General features: G+C 40.8%; 1 non-coding gene across 1 annotated transcript; it reads left to right on the top strand.

The window, feature by feature from the left end:
• The first annotated feature begins 4,159 nt into the window (after positions 1-4,159).
• trnas-gcu (transfer RNA serine (anticodon GCU)) lies at positions 4,160-4,241 on the top strand. Its single transcript has one exon. It is a non-coding gene; the product is annotated as a tRNA-Ser (tRNA).
• The last annotated feature ends 4,343 nt before the right edge of the window (positions 4,242-8,584 follow it).

The following is an 8,584-nucleotide window of genomic DNA, read 5'->3' as shown; positions in this document are numbered from 1 at the left end:
AAGCACGATTGACTGCTATTTGTGCAATTTCAAAAAGACCAAAAATGGCGCCCCACCAGGTGGTGTTCACTGATTCTTACAACAAAACAAGAAAAACAAAGAGTCTGGGACATTACACCTGGATCCAGCTGTGTAGATTTGATCTGACAACAACATGAAAGTCGTCTGCGGTGGAGGCTCTTTATTTTGTTGTTGTGTGTTGCTACTATTTTGGTTGATCACAAGCCGAACAATTGTAGTAGAAAGTAGCAGCAGAAATATTAAAAAGAGACTTCTGGCAAATATTAAAGGGACAACGAGGACTTTCGGAAAGCAACGTTTTTTCACACTACATTTCCCATGAGCCTCCGCGCGCACAGTGAAATTCTTGGACCGGTATAAGACGGATGAAACATTTGCCAAGAATGTTTTCATTAATCAACAATGAAAGTCGGAGGTTCGAAGACGATCAGATACCGTCGTAGTTCCGACCATAAACGATGCCAACTAGCGATCAGGCGGCGTTATTCCCATGACTCGCCGGGCAGCGTCTGGGAAACCGAAACTAGGAAATGCTGGGCGAGTCGACTACTAAATAATAATATCAAAACAACTATAAAGACAAAACAATATATTTATCGAAAATGGACCAATTAACAAGTGGGTAACGTAGATTCATCCACATTAATATGAGACTCTTTTATAACCAAAAGCAAACCCCTCTGGGTCTCTTTACCACTTTTCATTTTGTTGCTTGGCGACATCTAGTGGTTGTAGTGATTATGGCAGACGCAAAGAGAAAAGTGCAGCAACGTAGTAAAGTAGAGCAACTTACTGTATGTTGTTTCTATTATCTAAACTGTTGTTATTATAACAACGTAACAACAATGATTGTCTAGTATGGAGGAAGCACTTATATGAACCCAAATCCCAATCTCTTCCAAAGCCATACCAAACTGTGGATGTTTATTATAGATCAAATTTAGTATACGCCGCTCCTGGTATAGTCTGTGTTCAAGAGACACCCCTACGGATAATGACACAGTCAACCAAGGCAGATTAACCACTAATCATTAGTTGCAGCCCTGCATTGATCACTGGAAGGATGCTGCATGTGAATGTAGCCGATGTCAATCTGGCTCTCTACGTTGTGTTTTGGTACAGACTGCAAACCGTTGTGCCAAGAGGTCAATGACCGCTTGGCAGTGAGGTTTGCGTGTCCTTTATGTGCAACATTTGACCTCTATACTAAAATCTATTGCGAGGATTCAGGTGTAAGGCAGAGCCAACAGGATTTCACTCAACATTAACATTCAAAACACAGATAATAAGTAAAAACAGCAGCAAACGGAGCAGAACAAAAGCAGTGAAAGGTCAGTGAAGAACTGTCAAGGTAATTAAAGAAGCAGAGAAAAAAAAATCAACAAACTGTTAGAAGCTACGTGTCTTTTTTTTCTTGCACTCTGAGGAACTGTCTATTTACCGTCTCCATTAAACAACACTAAAAGAGCAAGAAAACCACCAAACCTGCCTGCATCCTCTTTGCTTCACTCACATTTTGTATTCAGATCCATGAAGAAAGTTGGAAAACTCAACCTTCCTCAGCTGTGCCTGTAGGCGTAGTATCACATCCTTTACTTCAAACAACACAAAACAAAACATCCCCTGAATGTGAATGCATTATGTTCTCAACAAACAACTGCTGGTAACAATTAAATACCAGAGCTGACAGAAATCACTGTTTTTGACTTTCAGCTTCTTAATTGCAGAGCATAAATCCCGCTCCTGGCGCAACAGTTTCATAAGTACACACTTGACTCAACTCCTTAGGGGGCGAGCTGCTCTGAGAGCTCGTCTAAGAGGCTGTTCACTTGTTCTGCTCACTTTGTGAAATTACACAAACCTAAAAAGAGCAGGACCCAGACCTCCATCTGCACTTCGGCCTCAATTGCCCTCTTACACTTTTGTTCTAGATGTCACCAAAGCAAAGCAAAGTAAAGTGAACTTCTTCAAACAAAGTCTAGAGTTAATACTGTTACACCACTGTTATGCTTTCCTAATAGTTTTAGAAAAGTGTTTAATGTTGTATTACATTCTCTTTCTGTCAACATAACAATATTGTCGCAGTAAATCAAATTTTTGGCAGGAGAACCGTTGCAACTCAGCTGTTCACATTCATATTCTCAGATTCAATTAGCCTACAAACACAAAGTTCTCGGTGGGTTTTGGAGCTGTTGTCTCTTCTGAAAAGTTATTAAGCAAAAAGAAAGTCAATAACAACCTTGTACGTGGACTTCGGGCCATGTTTTGCTGAAGTCGTTCTGATGAAATTACAGGTTTATGTGAAGATGCACATTTTTCCCCCCTCAAATCAATTCTGTTGCAGAGGTAACAAACTAGTAGCCTGGCTCTCGCCAGACCCTTGTAGTTCCGCAAAGCTACGCTGAGCTCCACACAAGGGTCTGGGACTGCTCCATAGGCGATTCATTTCAGAAGGCGGGGCCTTGTAAAAAAATCTTGTATGTGATTGGATAAACCACTTGTCCGTTATCTTGAATGACGTGCTACTTCAGCCACTCACTGCGAGCCGCCATTGTTGTTTGACTCAAACAGTCGCTTCAGCGCTACGTCACACCTCAGAAAGTCCCGCCCGGCGATCCTGATTGGTTCATTATTTTTTGCTCCGGGGAAGAAGTTTGCATTGGCCTCGAGTCCAGACCCTTGTGTGAAGCTGAGCGTAGCGCCTTTGGTGGAGCTTTGCGGAACTACAAGGGTCTGGCGAGAGCCAGGCTAACAAACTAGATGGTTCACATCACAAGTTCAATTTCAACATATCATTTACGGAAAAGAGATGCCCATGTTAAACGCTGTTGCTCTGGAGCACTGAAAACGTATTTTTTTGCTGTCAAATTATTGTTACTTGCAACATCTTGCAACATCATTTTCATGGATAAGGCATAAAGAGAACCAATGATTCCTTCAAACAAAACATTTACAACAGCAGATGTGTTTTTTTTTTTTCCAATCTGGCCCCACCGTCAGCAGGAAAATATCATTGTCTGTGTGTTTTACAAAACTGAGACAAATCATTGGGGAACAAACTGTTATGGTGTGAAAACACTATGATTAGGGTTTGGTCAGGTTCAGGCACAAAACACATTTGGTTATGTTTCGGGAAAACGTCCTAGTAAAAATGGTAAAAATGACTTTTTCTGTTGCAAGGTCAGGGGCTTTCACGGCTACAATAACATTACTTTTAAATGATGAATCCTCCTTCTGACATAGGAGGATGGAGTGAGGAGACAAGGATACAGTAGAAGGTAAGTTTCTGTAAGTGAGTTCATTGAGCACTGTTGTGTACAAGTTCTCCTACATTAACCACATTTATGGTTGGTAAGATGGTTAAGTAGTTGAGTGGTTACGGTGCTGGCCTATCAAATCATTGAGCTTTACACATATAGGTTCAAATCCCATAAAGTTCACTTTAATTTGCCATGTTTAGATGTCCACGTGCCAACTGGTTCAATCAGAACAACACAACATATACTACTCACAAAAAGTTAGGGATATTTGACAGGAATATCCCTATAAAAAGTTCATGCTATAGTGATATTCTACCATGAGAGCCTTTTAAGTAGAAGGATGCAATGGTCATTTCTTTATCTCAAACAAAAGCTAACAACAGTGGTGGCTATAGCACAACAAAAATCTCAATGTCTCAATAACTTGATCAGTTTGATCAAAGTGTTGTCTTGGTCTCATGATGTCAAAATGTAAAGAGAGAGAAGAGGACTGTATACAAATTGTCAGTGAACCAGAACATTTAGTGGTTCAATGACAACTGAAGCATTCAAAAGTTTAGAGAAGGTTAAATTAAGTTCACCTGTAAAGGTTATAGTGCATTTTAGGTGCATTATGAAATTTAATCCAAAAGCCAAACATCCCTAACTTTTTGTGAGTAGTGTATGTTATCTTCTGAAAGCTGCTTGAGGAACCTGAAAGTAAAGGTTGGAAATGGAAGGGTCCATTTCTGTTGATCTACTTCTCCAGGTTTTAGGAGTAAGAACCAAATCCAGCTCCTGTACGTCGCTGCATCAATGTGATCAACATGGTAGGATACTATAGCCTCTACTACTGTAGCATCACATTTCTGATTGATCACATGACTACACTGGTACAGGATGAGGTGGCCGAGTGGTTAAGGCGATGGATTGCTAATCCATTGTGCTCTGCACGCGTGGGTTCGAATCCCATCCTCGTTGTAACTTCTTCCTTTATGACAACTTACTGTCAAATTAAGATCGACGTCCATCACTAATGTTCTCTACCTCGTCAACATTAAGTGTCATGGATTAGCTGCAGATCAATGTACTCTACACACGTTGGTTCAATTCCCATTGAGTTTATTTCAGTGTGCCATGAATTTATGTCAATATGCTAACGTCATTATAACAACTCTCTCTGGAACAGGGTCATTTATGAACACAAATGTTCTCCTCAGTGATTTGACAATGAAACTTATTGAGAAAGAACCTGGTAAAATCAATGTCTTCTAGTTCTTCACAGGGAACTGAACGTACTGTATGTCCGCTTGATGAGCGTTGTTGTGAATACGTTCATTCTGGCGTTTGTGAACGGCGCTCTCTCTCAGTATAACTTCATCTAAGAGTGTGTCAGATTTCTATAGAGCCTTCCAAGTGAAACCCCAGCTAAAACACACCGTAAACAGACCTTAATGTAGCGGAAAACCACCCGATCTGGCAACACCAGCCACCACAGTGTTGCACCGCTAATGTAAAGCCTGCTTGGATAAGGATTCAAAATTGGATATGAAGATGAAATCTGACACATAGTTTCCGTGTTAAAACTGATAAAATAATTGCTGTCTGTGGTTTTTATGGGCTGTGTTGGCAATATATATTTTTTAATAATAGCTAGCAGCAATGTATTGAAATAAAAAAAAGAACTATGAACTAGTTCATTTTTGGAGCCGTGAACTGAGTTCAAAAATTGAAATGATGAACTATGAACTGAACTAGTTCATTTTATAATTTGTGAACTGAACTTTCAACTAGTTCATGTAGGAAGTGAACCTTCCCAACACTGTCCAACACTCTCCAGTGAACTTTAGCTTCTGTTTGTGAAGATGAGGTATTGTGTGGAAGGCAGTGAATCTCTCTACAACAGCCCAGTGGACAAAACAAGTGTTTTAACTCAGATACTTGTGAGACAATGAAATCAAGGAAGACCAGATTGAGTTTCAGTCCGGCTGCCTCCTTCAGGCCAAGTGCGTGGGCAGCCCATGTGTCTCTATTAAAGACTTTCTCCTCTAAATTGCTCACAGACCAATAAATGGTACCTGAGAAATCAAACCGTCCTCCTCCATCATCTTCTTGAAGTCTTTGTTCCCCACCAGTAAGATTGCACTGTTTCTTTTGCTGATCCCTTTTCAGTTTTTAACCTGATGCTGCCTGAAATGAGTACATTTGCTTCCAGCATGCCGGCTGGAAAGTTAAAAAATGAGCACTAACTCCACACTGCTACCAAACGAGTCTATTACCGCACTCGGCTCTACTCTGCCTCACACGTCTCTGTCGGTGAAAGTCAGTCATTTCGGGTGCAGCTGAGGTAAAATGAGAGTCTGGATCATCAAACCCTCTCATCCGTTGCTCAAACTGCCACCCTGGTCTGATTTTCAAAAGCTTTGACCTCTCTCGCTCAGGCATTTCTTCTAACACAGAATGAAATTAAAAAAAGCCATAAAAACCTCACAGAGCAGTGGAGGTTCATTTAAGAACCTGGAGCTATGTGGGGTGAATAAAAAGTGAAATCCACTGAACCTACTGTATGAATCACCCATCATCCATTATCCTCTAATGCAAGCTGAGCTAATAAAAAAACTAACATGTAGTTCAGTTCTTGCCTGAAAGACTGAGTTTCATAATGCAGCGTTCTTTTAGAGCAAACTTTCTCATGATTAAAGGTGTTCAGAAAAGAAAATTGAATTTGATTCCACTATGGGTCTTAAAATTAGTGTAATAACTCATCTATCAATTGATGTAGCCCAAACTTTGTGCAAAATAACTATTTTTGAGTAAATCCATGGTGAAAGTGGGGTAGTTTTCTTTTCGCATTGGATAACGTTGCTCACGATTCATCAGTCAATGATATCAGGATCTGTAATCTGTCAATCAAACGTCTGAGAAAAACTAGGAGACTCGTCCACCACCACCGACACAAACTCTCCTCCATCCCTACTCCACTCTCCTCCTCAGCATCCCTGCGCTCCATCACTTAGCCTAGCAAGCTAAGTTAGCAAGTAGTCCGCAGTCCTGCACCTGCCATGTTGGGGACTGTGGGTCCCCAACATGGCAGGTGTACTGTAGGACTGTACATTTGAAACTCATGGATAACGTAGCAAGCCTACTAGCTAACAGTTAGCTACATTAGCTAAACACACTCCCACCCCAAACATCGGATATCCCTCCCGCTCGATAACACCCAATCAAATTTGTTTTCCTTACTCTGGTAAACTCGTGGAAACAGGACAAACGGCCATTTCTGAACACCTTTAAAACTTTTACTTGCATTAGCCTAGATTAGCCTAGCCTACTTACTAACCGTAATCATAGACTGTAAAAAGAATGGACGTAGCGTCCGTGATGTCACCCATTGGTTTTGGGGAGTCGTTTTTGTGACTCAAATATGGCGGCCTGGACAGCGCCATGTTGGATTGGCCGGCCGAGAACCCGCCCACTGGCCTCGAAGCAGCTGTCCACGGAGCTGCTCGGACCTGTCACTCAACGTTTCCGCGCCCTGATTGGCTAGAGTTTTAACCTAATAACAGTAAAACTGTAGAGTTAAAAAAAAATTCACCCCCCTCAGAGTGTGTGCGGGGGTAGAAACTATCGATTGAGACGAAAAAACGTTCTGACACCAGGCTTTTAACATGTTTACTGAGGATGTAAAGTCGGCGATTTTAACACGGGGGTCTATGGGGAATGCTCCCTTCTGACACCAGCCCCCAGAGGAATCCGAGGGGATTGCAGTTTTTTGAATGCGGAAGTGAGCTTCACTTCTCAGACCGACAACTGCCCCCTTGACCGTAATCAAAGTTTTACTCATCTGATGCTGCCTGCTAGACACTCCACCACAGTCAGCTCTGGATGGATTAATATGAAATACAAATAATCTTTTCACTGATAATATCTAATCATGTTTTTTTCCACTCTGGTGACTAATTCTCATGGACACTGTGTCTCAGGAAAGCTTTGACAGAGCTCAAGGATGAACTAATTCGATTTTTGGGGGTCAGACGTCAAATGTCAAGGATTTGGTGACTTGACAAAACAAAAATAAAACAAATTTCTGTAAAAACAGATCATGAAGGTCTTGGGACCAAAATGTTGTTTTCTTAATGAATCTATAACCCATTGCAAGTGTAAACCGTGTGCAGGAGTATTTTCTGTTTCACTTTGTCAGCATTGGTTTTCTCCTATGCACCTGTCCATTTTAAAAAGGTCAAGGTCACTGTGGCACAAATGGCCACAAGGAGGTGATTATGGTTTTTTAAATACAATAGAGTCATGACAGAGGACAGGAACTGAGGAACCCCTTTATTGGGACAGCAGACAGCGAGTACAAGATGACTCATAAGCTGTTAATCATAAGCTCTCTTTGAACTTCTCTGTGCTTCAGCGCACTGTGCTGTTGTCTAATGTTTGACAAACACTGCAGCAGCTACTAAAGCTCTGAGCTGAACCACATTCAGCAGCAATACTGCTCAACAACTTTCAATAATAATTTTTGCCTTTGAGGCATCAATTCAAATTTAATTGATCATGGTCATCCAAACAGCCAATGACAAAACTCAGCTATCAGTAAAGTTGTATGACTACAAATTAAAAATCTCATGGACGCTGCATACTAAGTAAATTCAACATGCTTTTTCAACTGCTTTAGGCTATACCTTTACATTAATGAAGGTTAAATTATGTAGGCAAGAACAATACACATACATACAGTATATTGGCTAAATTTAATTGCTCACTTTCATTTCCCATTTAATAAATCAACTCAACTGGCATTTGGGGGGTTTTGTGTAAACACAGACTATGACGTGGTTCAGAGGGGATTTATTTGCACATTTCAGACTGTAGTGTCTATTTGTCCTCAGTGTCAATGATCTAGATAGCCTGTATGCAACTCATACCATGCCACCATAAATTACAACTTAGTAAAGGCTTGCCATAACATTCAAAAAGTACTGCACAGGGAATCATTTATTGTGCTTACCATTCTTGTTTATTTGTCCTAAACAGCCAACGCGTGTCACTGCTTACCTAAGTGTTAGTAAATCATAATTTTGCGGGTCTCGGGCATGTAATGTCTACTCACGTTCTTATTTTTCGCCCCCCTATGACCTTCCCAGATCCCCAATTCTTCTTACCATATTCCTTTTCTCCCATTGTATGGGACTACTTTATGCATGGTTAATTGATGGATGGTTGGCTGAATATCAAGATTTGAAGCCCTAACCAATTGTGTAAACTAACTGATCATGTTTTTACAATGCCAGTTATGCTGTCTGAAAATACATTTGTTC

This window comes from Trachurus japonicus, chromosome 9 (assembly GCF_045865225.1).
Source record: "Trachurus japonicus isolate A0001 chromosome 9, Traja_1.0".
NCBI lineage: Eukaryota > Metazoa > Chordata > Actinopteri > Carangiformes > Carangidae > Trachurus > Trachurus japonicus.
This window is presented reverse-complemented; position numbering and strand designations above follow the sequence as displayed.